This window comes from Lutjanus erythropterus, chromosome 24 (assembly GCF_056507025.1).
Source record: "Lutjanus erythropterus isolate fLutEry1 chromosome 24, fLutEry1.hap2, whole genome shotgun sequence".
Lineage (NCBI taxonomy): Eukaryota > Metazoa > Chordata > Actinopteri > Lutjaniformes > Lutjanidae > Lutjanus > Lutjanus erythropterus.
In genome coordinates, this window is record NC_139340.1 from 152,501 (window position 1) to 160,241 (window position 7,741).

Here is a 7,741-nt window from a genome sequence, read left to right on the forward strand (position 1 = left end):
ATCTGTTCCACCCCTAACATATATACATACATATATCTATACAACTATACAACTACAGTCTCTGTGTGTGTGTGTGTGTGTGTGTGTGTGTGTTTGTAAGCTAAAAACCTTGGAAAAGAATGGTCTTGCACAGCTTTTTTCCGTGTGTTGCCTCTCCACATGAATGAATAAGGTATATTCTCCGTTCGCTCTTGCCACATCCAATATGGCGGCGACGTCGACGTATGATTCAGCACTCAATGCGGCGTCTATGTAGATATGTCTATGGCAGCAACTGTGTGATGCTATGGTGTCAATATGGACCAAAATGGAACGTTTCCAACACTTTGTTGAATCTATGGCACAAAGAATTAAGGGGTCCAACCCAATTCTAGCAAGGTGTACCTAATAAATGGCCAGTGAGTATATAAAGGTTAAAACACCCACCTTCTGCATTTAAGAACCTAAATGGTTAAAAAAAAAAAAAAAAACACCACGAGTTTCAGTAAAAGAAAAAACAGTAAAATTTTGTGATTGAAGTCAACAAAACTTGACAGACATAAGGGCTACTCATCATAAGCTTGTTTGGTTATCACCCTCTGGGGTCTAAGCCTATTTTTTGGCCTTTAAATGCGCCTTGTCTTTTAGTGTAAAAATCCTTGTAAAACATCCCCCCATGATGCACAATAAAGATTTTAACACCTTTTTTTCAGGACAACCTAAGCTATCATAATATATAAGCTGCAGTGGTGTCACATGAATGTACAAATAGTTATTTGACCATAAAAACAAAAGAAAAATCCAGGTGGAAATTTAATTTCACTGAATTTTATTCAAAACATCAGAGAAAGTACCGATACAAGGTTTTTGACATTAGAATATTGTTCTGTCAGGTCCTGGTAATCGGAGGAAAAAAAACAAAAGTCTCTAGTCATTATACAACCAAAACTATTCACATATTTACAAAATAAGTACTTTCGCTTTTGTGTCCATAAAAATCATGGAGGCCATGCCTGAAGACAGTTCCTGTCAATGAGACAGAGGGACACATCAGACTCCTCACACTTCCAGTGGGGAGACTCACTGGCCTGCTTCATCAGCCTGCAGTGTATGGAAGTCTTGTTTCTATACAAAAGTCACCTGATTTTGTCAGTCTGAGCAGAGATTGACACGGATATGTTGTCCCTGTGTGTCCTGACAGAAGGAACCAGAGCTGCATCAGCACTGCTGGACAGCTGGACAGCTCCTTCATGAGGACTCTGTGAGACAGGGGACAGGGGGGGATGGGCAGCTGCTGCAGCAGAAGTGTCAGGCTCTTCACCACTGTAAAACAAATAAAAGAAAGAAAGAAACATGAGATCACATATACCAAATCAGTGTTTTTCTATTCACTTGTCATATCACTGAAACCTGCAGACCTGTTCTACACACTCTGTCTGCTGTGTGCTGTATGCAAAGAGCTCATTCATAAAGTAAAACATCTTGTGTTCATGCAGTTATCTACTCTGAGAACCACACACACAAACACCACAAAAGATCCTGTGCTCACACAGTTTCTTACTGTCCCTCAGAATAACTGCCCCCCTCTGTAAGTTACTGCCCTCACTGAGAATCACTGCCCCTCAGTGTAAATAACTGCCCCTCACTGAAATAACTGCCCTCACCAGCCACCACACAGCTGTGAAAAACACCTTTATATGCATTTGTGTCTGCATGTCTTTTTTCTATTAGATATCTGCACAAATAAGCACCAAATATACAAATAAGTAAAGAACTACCCATGTACACATATTCATTTTTTTCATATTCATGTCATTCATATCATACATACTGTAAATAAATACAGGTCACTTACTCTTCAGCTGGATCAAATCCGTCTTGAAAAGCTTCACTCATCTGTCAGATGGTAGTTTTCTGCCCTTCACTTCTTCTTCTCCTCTTCATCATCACTTTGAAGAATCATTTCAAGTGTTTTTTTTCCATGGAAATTCACAGTGATGAAGACGCCATTATCGATCTCTGTGACGCAGTTACACACACGCAGTCGCTCCGTCAGAAGTAGGTCAAACATGGCTGCCTGTCGTCGGCCGATCCGCGAAGCAAACACGATGTAGCTCTAAACGACTAGCTTCTACATATCCATGATATAATCCATATGTCCTGGGCACACGTCTATCCATGTCATCTAACTGCACAAATCTCAATCTGCACATTATTTACTTGATAAACTCTCTTCTATTCTTACTCTGAGTGTCTCAGCAGTCCAGTGAACAGAGTAGAGACACAGATCGCGGTGATCTAGCGAGTTGTCACACAGTTCACAGAGAATTTGGAGACCTGGACCTTTACAGACCTTTACATGTGACATGACCCACATGGCCACTCTGATTGGTCGACAGACACACAAAGCATTATGGGGATCGTAGTAACAGCGAAGCTAAGGACAACAATGACCGTTTTCAGCGCGGAAAATGGATAAATAATCATAAAAAACGTTCAGTATCAAGAGGGATTTAAAGGATTTAAAGGGCAAGGACTCCAAAAAGTCACTGAAGTTCAAGGCTGGATTACAAAGCATCTGGAAGGGCTACGATCATGTCAGGCCCCGCTTTGAAACGGCGCAGTCGTCATCTTTCAGCCGCTTTTTAAAGTAAGTCTCTGGCACACAGCACTGCGCAGCTATAATCCAATTAGTAAACAGAGTGCTTTTGTATCGTCCACGATACAATAGACCCTAGGTTAAGCCATTTTGGTTGATATTTTACAGGGTATGATGACTAAGAAAATTCTGAAGAGAACTCACCATGCAGTCCAAACGGCATCCATCAAATGACTTACTACTTCCTGTGTAAACAGGAATTACAATTAAAGATCCAAAAATAAATTTGTGCGTTGTTTTTAATTTACTCATACAAATTATAGTTTTAATTCTACATACTCTCAAAACTAAGACGGAGTATTAGGGCCACATTAAGAATTTTTTTTAAATTTTTTTTATTACAAGAATAAAGTCGAAATAAAGTCGGAATATATTACGAGAATAAAGTCAAAATAAAGTCGGAATATTGTAGCGACCCTGCTTAATGTTGTATCTGTACGTGTTCTCTGTGTTTATTGACTGTCTGATGCATTGAATGTGTATGGGTTTAAGGCAGGTATGTGATTGGATGATGAGCGAGGGGGCGGGTAGAGTGTGAAGACGGACAGTTTTGTGCTGAAGATTGCATAGGTTTTTGATAGAAGAATTATATAAAAGAATTATATATAAAAAGTTATTGGCAAAAACAAACAAACATGTTCTCGTATTTGTTAATTTACACTAAATAATATTGAAAAAGACTGACATAATACAACGAGGTTGCACTAATATGAAATGTAGCGTTACTAGGTAGTTACTACTTGAAGTTAAATGTTTTTAATTCTGGCAAGGCTAGTGTATACAAGTATCCTGATCATGTTATTCTAATTGTCATTCATGTTTTATTATTGCATAAATAAACAAGAGCTGCAGTTAATTAACTATGTATATTGTATTGTAATATGTAGTTTGGTGATCTATTCTGTTTTGATTTGTTCTTCTCTTTCTCTGCAGGTCCCTTATCCCTTTCCTATCGACAACATCCTATCCTCCTATTTTAAATCCTATCACACAAAAAAGGCACTTTTAAGAGCCATATTTTGTCCTGTTTATTGTCTTGTTATCATTATTGTGTTGTTATACATATCTCTCTCTCTCTTGCTGTCATAACAGCGTGTGCCTAGCATCAGATAAAGTTTGTGTCATTGAGTGTAGAGAGCAACAGCTTTTTTGCTTTGGCAGGTCCTAGTCGCAGCGGTCAGAGGGTTGGTGTCTGTCATGGAAGAGCTCCAGCAGAAACCAGTGGGGAAGTGACCAGCAACTTTGCATCTGTGACTGCGGGTGTGTTCTTTACTTAAACAGCACTGGTTCAAAACAGTATATTCACTGATTACGAAATGGCTATTGTTTAATGCCATTCTCTGTTGTTATAATGAACTAGCCTATTATTTTTCAATTTTGTGCGTTGTTTTAACAGAGTCCTTCCTTCAAGAGTTTAAATGCTCACTGGGTGTTGAGGACATATGTGAGGCTGAAACACCACCTCAAGCTCAAGCCTCAACAGACTGGCTGACACGAAAGAGCCTCACATCTGGGTGGTGGGCCAAAGAGAGACCCCGGCTGGTCAACACTATGGTGGCTCGTCAACATGTGGCAAATCAGACCTGCCAGCATTGTGAGAACAGTCCAGCCGTCATCTGCTGTTGTGACTGCCGACCACACCCATTCCTCTGTGAGAAGTGTGATGCCAGGGTCCATCGTCTTCAGGTTTTCCATAGCAGGGATTCAATGACAGATGCATTTTTTAATCCACTGCCTCCAACGACATGTGTTGTGGAGAGGGTTCTGACCCAGTGTGGTAAGTTGTAGTTTTTGAAATGAACAGACTTAATTTATCACCTGGAAAATTAAATCCGGTAGCCGTCCAGTACATCTGGTTTAAAAAATAGCTGCCAGTAAATAAATATATTATTCTTTAATTCTCATCCATATGTTTTTGTTTTTTTTTCAAGAGCGTCTTATACCTTTAGATATGCCAGCGATATGCAGCTGTTCTCGAGGATCGTCCAGTGTCATCATGGGCCGATTCATAGTTGTGGTTACAATGAATGGTAAGAAGAACTTTATGGGTGGGGTGGGGGTCACTTTCGTAGAAGTGGCTGCAGAATTTCACTTAAAGCTATCACACTCCATATCTACTCCCTCTCACTCTCTGTCACAAGTATGCAAATATATGAATCATGATTATGATACATTCATACATGTTCCACTCTGAAACACATTCAGAAATTTTCTTTATCAAGGCTGGAAATCCAGAGGCTTCCATAGGTTTTGTGTTGATTAGACTGGCTGGGCCCACTTATGTGAAGGAAAACAATGAACAAAAGTGTGACTTTCAATAGAGTGCCTCCTTACAAAATGTTTGTAGAAATGTTCTCCTGATCCATCCTTAGTCAAAGGTTGCCATATCGGTTGTCAGAATGACACAGGTTGCATCTGTCAGGATTATCTGTGAGTATATATTTCCTTATTTTTCCAAGATGATATGATATCAGACTGCCTCAGATCAAATGCGAGGCATGTGAGGCCACATGGAGTCCTGGAGTGGATGATTTCCTCCGGAATGACTACTGGCCTGCCACCTCTCACTGTGCCACTGTCTACGCGATGGATGTCCTTTTTTCTTTTGAGGAGCTGAAGATGGCAGCACCGGGGATTTCTTTCCAAGCCTTTCTAAGGATGCTGGATCGTTGTACTGTTCGCTTCGGCCATGTAAGTATTTGTGGTAATAACTGTGTAACTCAAGAAATAGTACTATGAGGGGATGATGATGATGATAGAAAGTACATATGAACATTTACAATGTTTAGGAAAAAAAGTTGTGTTAATTTAGACCCTTTAAAAACAACCATAAACTTATGTTGTGTCATCAGTCATGTCGTTTGCACTGAAAAAACAAGTTAAGTTCAGGAGTAGTGGAGCTGTGCACAGAGCCCATTGAACTCAGTGTTGAGCTGAGCTGCAGGCCACACCCTCTCTGGGTGCTTCAGGTCTGGGTGTGACTCGCAGCCCAGGGGAGCTGATTGATTGCACCAGGTGAAGTTGATTTAGTGATCAGAGGAGTTGGAGAAGGCACTCTGAGGATGGTGAGCAGTGTGTGAGGACGTGTGGAGACATGGAAATGGACATGGAAAAGTGACGCAGTACTAAAAGCTTGTTTCAAACAAGGAGGAAGTAGCCGGTGAGCTTTCGTTTGTGTGGATTTTAGTATTTAGTGGATCATGCAGTTAAATTCATATTAAAACTTAATTACATTTGTCTCACCTGATCATTGATTAATGTACCTGATCCTCTGCTTTCCTGCAATTGAACAGTGGCTTCATTAATGCCATTAGTAACACCTGTGCCTAGTCGGATCACATCCAACTCTTACTCATCACACACCTTGGTGGACTGACAATAATCAGTCCACCAAGGTGTGTGATTTCAGTGCAACCCTTTTCTTTCCTGCCTTCATTTAATGTTTTAACTTCTCGATGCACAGTATTATCCATTAGGCTGAACTAAAAGTTCCACAGCTCTCTCTCTCTCTCTCTCTCCTGTATAGCCCTAACTTTACAGTAGCCATTTTAATGTGATATACTCACAGTTGTTACCAATGACAATTTACAGCATAATCATAACATTAATTAATGTATCTCGTCCACTCATTTGGCTACTATGACTAAAGACTATGGTTACTGTGCAAATGTCTCAAAGTGGGAAACTTTGATTCTAAACTGACTTTTATTGGCACATCACATTTTTTCTTGCTTCACATGCATTAAATTTCTGGAAATTGCATCTCTAGTTTGATCTTTCTTTCTGTTCTCTTTTGTTCTCTTTTACGGCACTCTTTTGAAACAGAGCGGAAACATCACAGCAGACAGCTTCTGGACAAGTTTCTTGGAGTGGGAGGCTGTCCGATTTGTAGTAGACAAAATATGCCAGGAGGACCATTTTGACTGTCCCGCGTGCAGCCCAGACATGCTTGTGGTATCTGTTGATGGAAACCGTAAGCACTACAGATTCAAGAGTGCAGCAAGGTGTTAACAAAATCTTGTGTGTGCATTTCACGCTTCTTCATTTTGAAAGTAACCATACAAATATTTAAAGTTATCATGTATCTGTTCTATTTAGATTGGAGGAACAAGCCGTCTTTGATGGCGTTTTCATTGCGAGGTATGATGATGTTGAAGGATTTGTTTCATATGTCCATTAATCAACCAGTCATGTAAACTTGCACAACTTGAGTACAATGAAAAATGACAGACATTGACAACATTGTTTGAACATCTTTGGATTATTCACCATCATCCATGTTTTAGGTCTCTGGAAGAGGTGCCTGTGGAGGGCAATGGTCGGCGGCACGGGAAACAGCCAAGAAGTCCTCAGGTAAAACTGACGAGGAGGGCTTGGAACTTGCTGTGTGCCGACATGGGGTCCTCCTCCGCGCCCTCAATATGTTCAGGGGGGAAATTTTTGCATACCCCCTCTACCTCCAAAAAGAACTGAGCTGTAAGCCAGTTACATTCTTTGCCATGGATGTGGCATGCAAGTACTGGCCTTACCTCCAGAAAGTGACAGAGAAATGCCCTGAGCTCCAGAATCTCCTAAACATGAGGCCATTCCTGTCGGTTTTTCACGCTAAAGCTCACAACTTCAAATGTGAGGTAAGAATAAGTGCTTCTTGATGAGATTTTCTGTCACTGAGAGCCTGCATAAGCTTGTTGGCATTTAGGTTTTGTATGTTTTCTTTTTTTAAAGGTCAAATGGAGTGGAGCTTACCAGAAAGGGGCTGGTTCAACTCTTGGGGAGGAGGTGGAGCAGTGCAACACCTTCCTCTCAAGGATTGCTGTCACGACAAAGCATATGTCAAAAGCAGGTAACGTCTTTATCCTGATGACAATGGTGAGATACTTTGAGCTCTTTCATACTGTATATGCTGACTTTGACTTAATAGCTCAGAATATTAAACAAAGATGGACCTGCACCACTGTTTCATGCTACTTCTTTAGCTATTTACCTACTAACCATTTCATAGTAATCAAACGGCAGAAGACTGCAGGTTACTACTATAGTTTTATACTGCTTGTTATTATATTATCTCATAAAAGTTTGTGGTACCCAAGAAGTCTGCACAAT

The 7,741-nt window shown here is 40.4% G+C and overlaps 1 pseudogene; it reads left to right on the top strand.

Annotated features, from left to right (window-relative positions):
* Positions 1–4,189: 4,189 nt before the first annotated feature.
* Positions 4,190–7,118, top strand: LOC146304445 (uncharacterized; annotated as a pseudogene).
* The last annotated feature ends 623 nt before the right edge of the window (positions 7,119–7,741 follow it).